This window comes from Orycteropus afer, unplaced genomic scaffold, assembly GCF_000298275.1.
Source record: "Orycteropus afer afer isolate SDZICR_OR568_19922 unplaced genomic scaffold, OryAfe1.0 scaffold00412, whole genome shotgun sequence".
In the NCBI taxonomy this organism is placed as follows: Eukaryota; Metazoa; Chordata; class Mammalia; order Tubulidentata; family Orycteropodidae; genus Orycteropus; species Orycteropus afer.
In genome coordinates this window covers 1,411,295-1,422,144 of record NW_006921999.1, presented here as the reverse complement: position 1 = coordinate 1,422,144, position 10,850 = coordinate 1,411,295, and positions in this window count along the sequence as shown.

The following is a 10,850-nucleotide window of genomic DNA, read 5'->3' as shown; positions in this document are numbered from 1 at the left end:
ACTGCCTCGGAAACCCAAGGAGGGGTCGCTATGAGTCGGGCCGACTCGAGGGCAAATAACAACAACAACAACTGCACTGCCCCAGACCCCCTCCCTAGTGGCCCAGTGCCACTAAGACTGGAACTGGTAATGTAGCCTTCCACTCCTGGTCACCTAGACCCCATCCTCAATCTCCCAGACTCAGGTATAAATATTCCCAAAAGATGGGTGGGTTTTTGCGGATATTCTTGGAACCATTCCAGCCTGACCACCTGCTGGATCAGAAGAAGCTTCTTCAAGTTGTGTAAACCTGTGTCTACATTTTATCTATCACTTTCTAAACTCTCTCTTTTGTTTTTTCCCTCTTATTCTTAATAAAACTCATGCTGGTGATGGGACCCCCTGACAGATTTGTTGGTTTCTCCAAGCTTCTTTGAAGGGAAATTTCAAACCTCTTGGGAAATTCCTGGGATAAGTTAGATAATTATAGTTGATGCAATGTCTTTTATTTTCATTATTAGTATTATTAGAGATGAGAAAGTAGTCATGCCACCTGCAATCTACCCAGTTTTCTAGAAAATGTCAACCTTACAGTAGTTGCAGAGGCTGTTTATGTACAACCAAACGCTTCATGAGATTTGGTTCCTTGCTTTGGAGGTTTGTTGTTGTTATGTGCTGTGGAGTCAGCCCTGACTCATAATGACTCCTCCTTGGGTTTTTGAGGTGGTATCACTATGGAAGTAGATTGCCCAGCCTTCCTTCCGAGGAGCGGCTGGTGGGTTTAAACTTTCAGCCTTCTGGTTAGCAGTCAAGTGTCTTAAGAACTATGCTACCAGATCTCCTCTCAGAGGTTTAGGGTCATGGTTTCATGAAACATACAAATTAATTGGCCTAATAACATGTTTAGTGCTTCTGTTCTGCTTCCTAGATCATTGTGTCATGCCTGGGGTCTAAAAAGAGGCCATCCAAGGCACAATTGGGCTCCATTCACCTGGAGCAATAGAGGAGAAGGAAGAGTCAACATTAGGAAGAGGAGTGGAATGTGTGGTTAATTGCCTCCATGAACAACTACTTCCTATGCCATGAGACCAGAAGAACTGGATAGTGCCTGGCTACCATTTCTGAATATTTTGAAAAAAAGTTCTATAGAAGTCTCCCAATCAAAAGAGGGTAATACAGAATAGAATTTCAAATTCTTACAGACTCCAGACTTTCTGGAGCCATGGAAGGTGGATGAGGTCCTGCAGTCCTCTCAGATAATCTTTAAACCTTAGACCAAAAATATTCCTTGAAGTGTTCTTAGACTGAATAGTAGCTTAACTAGTCAGAAAGATCTGCCTTGAGCACTGAGCTCGTTTCAGATCAGATTGACAACAGCAACTCAAAAGATTGGATAGAAACCTTAGGGGGCAGTGGATTTATATTAGTGAGAGAAGAACAACTCAGAAAAAGAGGGTGAAAATGGTTGTATAACTCGAAAAATATAATCAATGTCATTGAATTGTACATGTAGAAACACTAAGTTGTGTGTGTTTTGCTGTGTATATTCTCAATAACAAAATTTAAACAAAAAATAAAAATGTCATATGGTTGAATATGCTGCTTGGGTGCTTTGTCCACTGAAACTGCCCTCAAGTGTATACTCAGAGGCTCAGCATAAAAATTCTTCTGAGTGATTAGGAAGATAGTTTGGCTTTCTTCATTTATTATGAAAATGAAAAAAAAAAAAATGTGAAATAGTGTGTGATTTTCTTAAGGTTACCTAAAATACCTGTATAAGAGAAGAGGGTTTCAAGTACTTTATTATCAGTTTTAATTTCATATTGGGTTTGGGAACCCTAGTGGAATTATAAGTGAATTAAGCATGAGATATGATGAATACACCACTAATTAATCAGGTTATTTGTGGTAGTTAAGTTTGTGTGTCAACTTGGCTGGGCCTGGTTGAGTGGCTGGGCAGCTGGATATAGTTATTCCCCATGTAGCTGCCTGAGTGAAGAGATGCCTCTAGCTTTAGTGGGCCGGGAGCAAGAGGCAGAGCTGAAGCCTAAGGTCAAGGGGCTTTCTCACAGCTATTAGAGCCTGGCACTTTGAACTTGGACTTCTAGCCTCCCGAACTGTAAGAGAATAAACTCCTGTTTGTTAAAGCCATCCCATTTGTGGTAAATTTCTGACAGAGCAGCGCTAGGTAACTAAAACAGTATTTTAATTTTTTTTTGAATGGTCAACAATAAACTTTTAAAATAGTGCAGAAAATCTCTGTTATAATTTACTGAAGGTTTTGTGAATGAACCCTGGTGACAAAGGTTAAAGCACTAGGCTGCTAACCAGAAGATTGGTGGTTGTACCAGCCACCATTACAGAAGAAAGATTTGGCAGTCTGCTCCCGTAAAGATTTATAGCCTTGGAAACCCTATGGAGCAGTTCTACTCAACACTATAGATCACTATGAGTAGGAATTGACCTATGGCAGTGAGCTTGTTTTTGGGTTTGGGAGGTGTTTGGAATGATGATCTAAGCTGTGTTTGAATAGTTGGATGCTAATATGTGTCTTTTTTGGTCATCTGTATTTTGTGTATGGTACAACCTGTGCATTGAACAATATTATTCACTTGAATCTCATAAAATATTTTGCCTATATAAAATCACTACAAAAATAATGCTGTACCAGTTGTTGTTGTTGTTGTTGTTATGTGCCGTCGAGTCAGCCCTGACTCATAGCGACCCCTCCTTGGGTTTCCGAGGCAGTATCACTACGGAAGTAGGATTGCCCAACCTTCCTTCCGAGGAGTGGCTGGTGGGTTTGAACCGCCAGCCTTCTGGTTAGCAGTCAAGTGTCTTAGCCACTATGCTATCAGTTAGTCATAGTGATTTATGTGGATTGTTGGCTAGAATGTGAAATCTTATAAGCAGTATATTTTAAATTGCACAGAATGCTAAGGAATGAAATGCAGAACTCTTGACCTTGATGACATTAATTATTTTCAAATATTACAACTGTGATTCAGTATCCAGAATTACCAAAGAGGTTAAATAGCATGCATCTAGATTTAATAGACTAAAAAATAAATTGAATATGCATCAATACAAAAATACAAAAAGTCACAAATTTAACCACCAGGACTGTTAACTTTTATTTGCTAATAGATATTTTAATAACAGGCTTACTCCATCTGTAAGACCATTATAACGCCTCTTAAGAAATCATAGAAAAATAAAATACAATAATTAGTAATTTGTACTTTGTACAAAAATCTTATTATGTTGCTCAGCAGGTAGTTTTGCTAAACACCATATTTTTTTTTCAGCAAATAGATGACATATGTAATGCAATTCACCATAAACAATCCCTCAAGTTGAGAGCTGAGCATTCTATAACACTATTAACTTGTATGCATGCCAGCACGTGAAAATTTACATGGAACATCATAATATTATAGTAGGTTTTCATAAGATAAAAACAATATCACCTTCAAGTAAATCTGGACTGCTTCATTGCTATAGTGAAGTAGATAATAGGTAGGATTCCAATTCAATTGTTAACACCCTTTAACTATGTTTATCTCTCTACCATGTTGTGGTTACAACCAGAAAAGAGAACCTAAGCTGTGTAAGGAAACTGAGTGGAAGGCATATATTGAAGCTCTAAACAGTGATGCGATACCAAAAAGAAAAAATAATAGAGTGCTACACTTCCTTATTCTCCCAAACAGACCTTTTCCTCTCTTGCAAGAGTAGATGGGTACAGTGCCAGATCCATAATTAATGATAAATAGCTTATGACAAATTACAAAGATGTTTTTTAAAAAATCGTATTTAGAGGAAAGAAAATATTTTCAGCTGCAGTTTTTCGTGTGTCAAATATAGTTCTATGAGGGATTAATTATCTCAACCAAGACAGGTATTTTTATATAAATGTGCTCTTTACTATTAAATTAGCTTTAGGATTTGTGCTACAAAAATTTTTATAATTATTCTTTTATTCTGAATAAACTGCAACTCTAGAGGGCATATACCATTTAAAATTTGACATGGCCATTGAAATATCTAAAGTGTATAATCACTTATTTATATACACATATATCTTTATACTTTATGACTGTGCTAGAACAGAAGAAAAATGGAAAACATTCCATTATTCAATCTGATTTCACAGCAAATTCAAAGAATAAATACGCATTTGTTTTATCAATCCCCGCAATTGAATTACATAGACTATCCTGAAATAAAGCACTAAGGACAATTAAAAGGATCACACTGTTTTTGTAGGATAGGGAGGCCCACAGTGAACAAAACAACCACACTGCTCTTGGGTTCCTCCTAAATGACAGAAGGTATTAATGTTTTGCATATGAAAAGAAAACAAAAGAATTGTTTTAGTAAACAATTAGAGCCTGCTTTCCCAACCCCCCACATTTTTTTTTTTTCTTTTAATTCAGATGGGGGCTCAAAATACTTCAAAGTAGTGTTTTTAGGAAACTGACAGCTTGAGTATACAATACACATGTTTCATGATTAAACTAATTTTAATTTTCTTATGACATGAATGATAACAAAATGGCTAGAGTTTGTCTGCCTTTTCCTACCCTCTAACAGGGAAAATAAGTGCAAAAAGAAAACATGAGAAATACCTATGTTAGTAAGAAATCCTCACTTAATTGCTACATTATGGAAAAGATCATTTTTGTCAGTTCTTGGAAAGCACAGAATTCAAAATGTCAGGCCTTCCACATATTATAAGTCAACAATATTTAGTAAAGATGCCTCTAAAATATGTTATACAATATTTTTTTCCTATCACTTATTACACTCATGTAAATACCTACTGAATATATATATATATATATTCACTTTCCCACTCTCCAACTATTTACACCTGTTTGCCCATACCTATATTCCCTCCCCATCCCCCATTGACTTCTATCTCATTCTTGCTAAAATAAAACTGCTCACACAGTAACACCTGTATATTTCTATTGCAAATCTACCTACTTACCTGCTTATTACAAACTGCCTTCTTTCCTATTAGAGTTCTGTGTTCCTGCTTCCACCGAAAATTAACCTCTCTACTTATAGTCTGTATCCTAATCCCTCCACCTTTCAAGGCCTTTGTTACTATAATGATCTTCTTTTGCACAATCAGTAGTCCCTTCTCTGCCAGATCATTCCTATAAGTTTATAAATATGCTCTGTTGTTGTTGTTGTTGTTTGCCGTCGAGTCGGCCCCGACTCATAGCGACCCCTCCTTGGGTTTCCGAGGCAGTATCACTACGGAAGTAGGATTGCCCAACCGTCCTTCCGAGGAGTGGCTGGTGGGTTTGAACCGCCAGCCTTCTGGTTAGCAGTCAAGTGCTTTAGCCACTATGCTACCAGAGCTCCCTAAATATGCTCTAGTATCCGTTATCTACAGGAAAAGAAAAAAACAAAATGCTTTTGATCCCGCATCTCCTTCCAGCGACTGCCCTATTTCTTTTGCTGTCTTCCCAGTAAAATATCTTGAAAGCTTGTTTATAGATATGATTCTACCTTTCCTTACATATCTACTTAATCCACTTAAGGCTTTGATTTTTATTGCTTCATAGAGATTAACCTTTAATAACTTTAATATTGCCAAAGCCAATGGTCATTAAAAAACCAAACTCACTGCCATCCAGTCGATTTGACTCCTAGTGACCCCTCCTTGGGTTTCTGAGGCAGTATCTCTGTGGAAGTAGATGCCGAGTCTTCCTTCCAAGAAGTGACTGGTGGGTTTGAACTGCCAGCCTTCTGGTTAGCAGTCAAATGCCTTAGGCAATGCGCCACCAGAGCTCCTTATTGACTTCTTAGAAGCATTTAATTGATCAATTGTCTCTCTTTTTTCTTTCCGTTGAACTCCTCAGGTTCCTCTGTAGCCTTCTAACCTTCTGCTTAACTTCTGAACATTAGAATGCCCAAGACCTACTTCTTTCTCTACAATCTTTTTCTAGGTGATTTCAAAACTTTAAATACCCTGTATATATAGATGACTCCCAAATACTGATTTCCAGCCCTGATTGCTCCTTGGACCTCTCATATACGACAGTCTACTTGATATCTCCATTTAAATGTCTAACAGGTCTCAGACATTACTAAAAACAAATTCTTGATTCTCTAAACTTGCTTTTCCTCTGCCACTATTGCCTTAGTTGCTCATTCCCTAATGTAACATTTTTCCTTTATGTTTCGCTTTCTCATTCTTCATACCCATCCATTAGCAAGGCCCCTCTTCAAGCATACCCAAAATCCATTCACTTCTCTCCATCTTCAATACTTTTACTCTAACAAAAACCTCCATTTTTTGTTTGAAGGACAGCAGTAGCCTTATAAATGTTCTCTCATCTCATCAACTTTTTACCTCTTTTGACCTCATCCACTGTATAACAACCACACTGTTTTCTCTCTCCTCAAATACTCTAAATGCCATATGTTGACTGTTGCCTCTGCCTGAAGTGCTGTCTCTCTCCAGATTGTCTCCTTTTTTCAGGTCTCAGTTTAGGTGTCAAGTCCTCAGAGATTTCCCTTAATTTAATAAAGCCATAGTCACACTGTGTAACATTATTCATTATCAGCATGGGGCTTGCTATGATTTCCTTATTGTGTGCCTTTACCACTAGAAGGTCAATTCCATGAGACAGGGACTTTGCTTGTCTTGGTCACTCTCTATCCTCAGTGTTTAGAACAGGATACTAGTACATGGTAGTCTCCAATAAACATTAGTGGAATGGATGAATGTATGTATGAATAAGTATATACTTATAAAAATCATTATATATACTGATTTTAAATTTAGGAATTATACACTTTAGGACCAGCAAACAGACATGATTTCTTTTGTTGTTGTTATATTTTTTTCCCATAGTGTAAAGCGGATAAACAGGGCTTTGACTACATAATCCATATTTTATGTTTGTTTTCTTTATATTAAACTATCTATACCTAACCATTGCATTTAATGGTATATTGTTCAAGGTTGTAAGGTGCAAAAGGGAATGTTTTGCTTCTTCAGAGGGATTCTGGGACTCTGAAGAAAATAAACATTCAAAAATGGAATGACTTTTCACTCTTGTGTGAAGTCTCCTATTAGGTGAAATTCTTAAAATTTAATAAATTGAAACCAGTGAAAAATAACTATAAACATACATGTTCACTGTCTTGAACTCATAAAGTCCAATAGAAGATTTCTAATTATGAGAAAGAATAATTTGCTTTTTCCAGCAGATTTATGTGATACCTGACTGATATTAGGTAAAAGAAGAGTAACTTCAAAAAAGAATAACCTCTAGCCCCTATGTTATAGCATTTGGCTTCAGCTTTGAAAATGGAAAAGTTATAAACATTATGAAATTGAATGGAAATATAAACTGGTATGGTATGGCTCTTTTTCAAGGAAAAAAAAAATTAATTGAAAAGCAAAGGAAATCTCCTTGAAAGAATATGGTGAGCATTTAGAAGTCATAAGATATCATATAAAATTAATATGTAGGTACCATATTACACATTTGTGGTTGCATAAAATTTATGTAACTACTTAAAAAGCCTAAATTGATGCTGAAATACTAGGCTTTCAATTCAATTATACTTTTCTGCATCTTATAAATACTGTTCTTAATCATAGCTGTTGCTGTTGATGTGTGCTATGGAGTCAATTCTGCATCATAGCAACCCTGCAGGACAGGGTAGAACTGCCCTATAAGGTTTCTTAGACTATAATCTCTATGGGAGCAGAATGCCAGGTCTTTTTCTCCTGCAGAACAGCTGGTGGGTTCAGACCACTTACTTTTCAGTTAGCAGCCCAGTGCTTAACCATTGAACCACCTTCTAATAATAGAGAAGCTCCTTCTAATGATACAGAAGGAAAAAAAACAAATCTCATAATTATTGATGGAAGGGATTCATTAACATGTATAACGTGACTTGAAAATTCAACATTCAATGTACTATTGGGTTTCTTTTGCAAAATCTTTGATTATGTATGTTTTAGAAATCAAAGGAATAAGTAGGATAGAAATTTTAAGAATTGTGATCATTTGACTTATTAAATTGTTTTCATATAATTTCTTTTTGTTTTGATACTTTCCAAGCCAAACCAAACTCACTACGGTCGTTGAGTCAATTCTGACTCATAGCGACCCATTCTTGGGTTTCCGAGGCGGTATCTCTGCGGAAGTAGATAGCCCGTTCTGCCTTCCGAGGAGTGGCTGGTGGGTTTGAACTGCCAGCCTTCTGGTCAGCAGTCAAATGCCTTAGTCACTAAGACACCAGAGCTCCCTTTGATACTTTGATATTGTCTAATTTTATATAACAACATATATTTTAACAAATATTTGTGAACTTACTTATATGAGATTCTTATTCTTAAAATGCATTTTACTTTTAAAATTACTGGTAAGAGTAACAGAACATAATTTTCACTTATTCTAAGTTTTTTTTTTTTTAATAAGGTAATAGTTTTAAACAAATTTCTCTTTGTATTACTCTTTAATCTTTTCCTCAATATTAGTGGACCTTGGTCTGTTGCTATGTTCTGTGCTCATGCTCTGCCTTTTATTTTTCAAAAATGAGGTTATTAGAGCAGGCACACACACACAAAAAAAAGCTCACTGCCATCAAGTCAATTCTGACTCATAGCAACCCCTACTAGCTTTCCGAGGCAGTAAATCTTTACCAAAGTAGATTACCCAATCTTTCTTCCATTACAGCAGGTACAACATAACTAATACTTTAGGCTATTAATGAACAATTATTCCTTCAAAACGCAGAATTAAACTGTCAAAGTTTGCAGTGCATATAATATTAAATCTAACCATAGTTTATGAAAATTTTTCAAAAGGCATTTATATCTTGTAGATACTAAAATTTTCAATGACAATGTAAGTTGGAGTGTGATTCACAAAATGATTAATAATGTATCAGAAATCAAGCACATACAATAAAATTTGCAATCAAGTGTTACTCATACTCATAGTTGTTATTATTGCTCTGGTGTTGTGCCCCAGCAAACAAAAATAAAAAATAAACAAAACTTCTGTTTCACATTCTGATTTGTTTTCCTCTTGGAGTTCTAAATAGCCTAAAATTATATCCAAGCTCCATTATCTGTAACAAGAAAATGACATTTTTGCATAGTATAAATATATTAATACAATCACATAATTTTCTTTGACTACATATATATGGCATATAAAGAAAGAGATAACATTAAAGCAAATTTAAAATTCCAATGAGAAATATACACATTAAACCTTATTTTCTATGTAGTGTAGAAATTTTGAAAAGCCTCAATCATTGTTTATTATTATTGTTCATGAAATTCTGTATTATTTTAAAGATACTACTGAGGATTTTTCAGTAATAGCTGTAGATAAAATAGCACTGAATATTTAAACAGATTAGATATAATAATGTTTACACCAATTGCATTGACGGAAAAAATAGCTTGTTCAGTTACAAATTTGTTAGCAAATGAGACATGATTGATTTTATCTTAGAGCTTTGAAAGACAACAGGTTTTAGAAGACTTGTTTTAAAAACAAAAATGATAGATGGCAATAATTAAAGCATGTACAGTTAAAGAAACACTTTATTACAACTTGAATAATTATATTATTGGGTAGATAATTCTAAAAAGATTAGAAAATACTACTTTATATGAAAAATGAACTAATAGAATTATTTATATTCTGGTTTCTCTGATAAAGCAAGTGAAGATGTGTTTAAGTGAAAATCTAACAAAACAATTTCAATGTAAATGCATACATTTCTTTTTTACAAATTATTAAATGTAGAGCAGATATTTTATTATAAAAGCAGAAGACGTTTAAAATTAGATAAAAATCTTGAAAGTGTATTGTTTAATCATCTTTATGATTTAGTATTATTATTTAGTATTATCATGATTTTGAAAAATGATAGTCTTTCTAGAATGGAGGAAATTTAGGACTTTTTGAGGAGATGATAGATAAATGTAGAAAAACTTCTATAGAAATGTTCACATTGTTATTATTTGTCCTGTAAGCTTTTAACCCATGAAAACAAGGACTAAGCCAAAATCCAACCCCACTGCCAATGATCCAGTTCCAACTCACAGTGATCCCATAGGACAGAGTAGCACTTCCCTATCAGGTTTCCAAGGCTGTAAATCTTTATGGAAGCAGATTGTCTCATCTTTCTCTCACTGAATAGCTGGTACCCCCATCTGTCTTTTGGTTTGCAGGTAAGTGCTTTAACCACTGCACCACCAAGGCTCTGAAGAACAACAACAGCTATCGTCAAAGTTACTGATGCCTAAGATCTCCAATACCTTTTCTAAGAACATTTTAAAGATAATTCAAAAATGGTTGCAGTGGTTAACACAGGGAACTGTCGGAAATTCAAACCAGATTCAGATGAGAACAAGGAATGAGAGACTTTATGGGTGCTGTCAGATGGACATTGGCTGAAAGTCAAGAATACCAGAAAGATGTTTACTTGTGTTTTATCAACTGTGTGGATTATAACAAATTATGGATAACGTTGTGAGGAATGGAAATTCCAAAATACTTAATTATGATCATGAGGAATCTTTACATAGACAAAGAGGTGGTCATTTGAAGAGGACAAGGGAGATACTACATGGTATAAAATCAGGAAAGGTATTCATCAGTGTTGTATCCTTTTACCATACTTATGCAGTCTTTATGCTGAGCAAATAATTCAAGAAGCAGCACTATATGAAGAAGAATAAGGAAGACTCATTAAAAACCTGTGATATGCAGATGACAAAAACTATCTTGCTGAAAGTGAAGGGGACTTGAATCTCTTACTGATGAAGAACAAAGATTACAGCCTACACTGTAGATTACACCTCAACATAA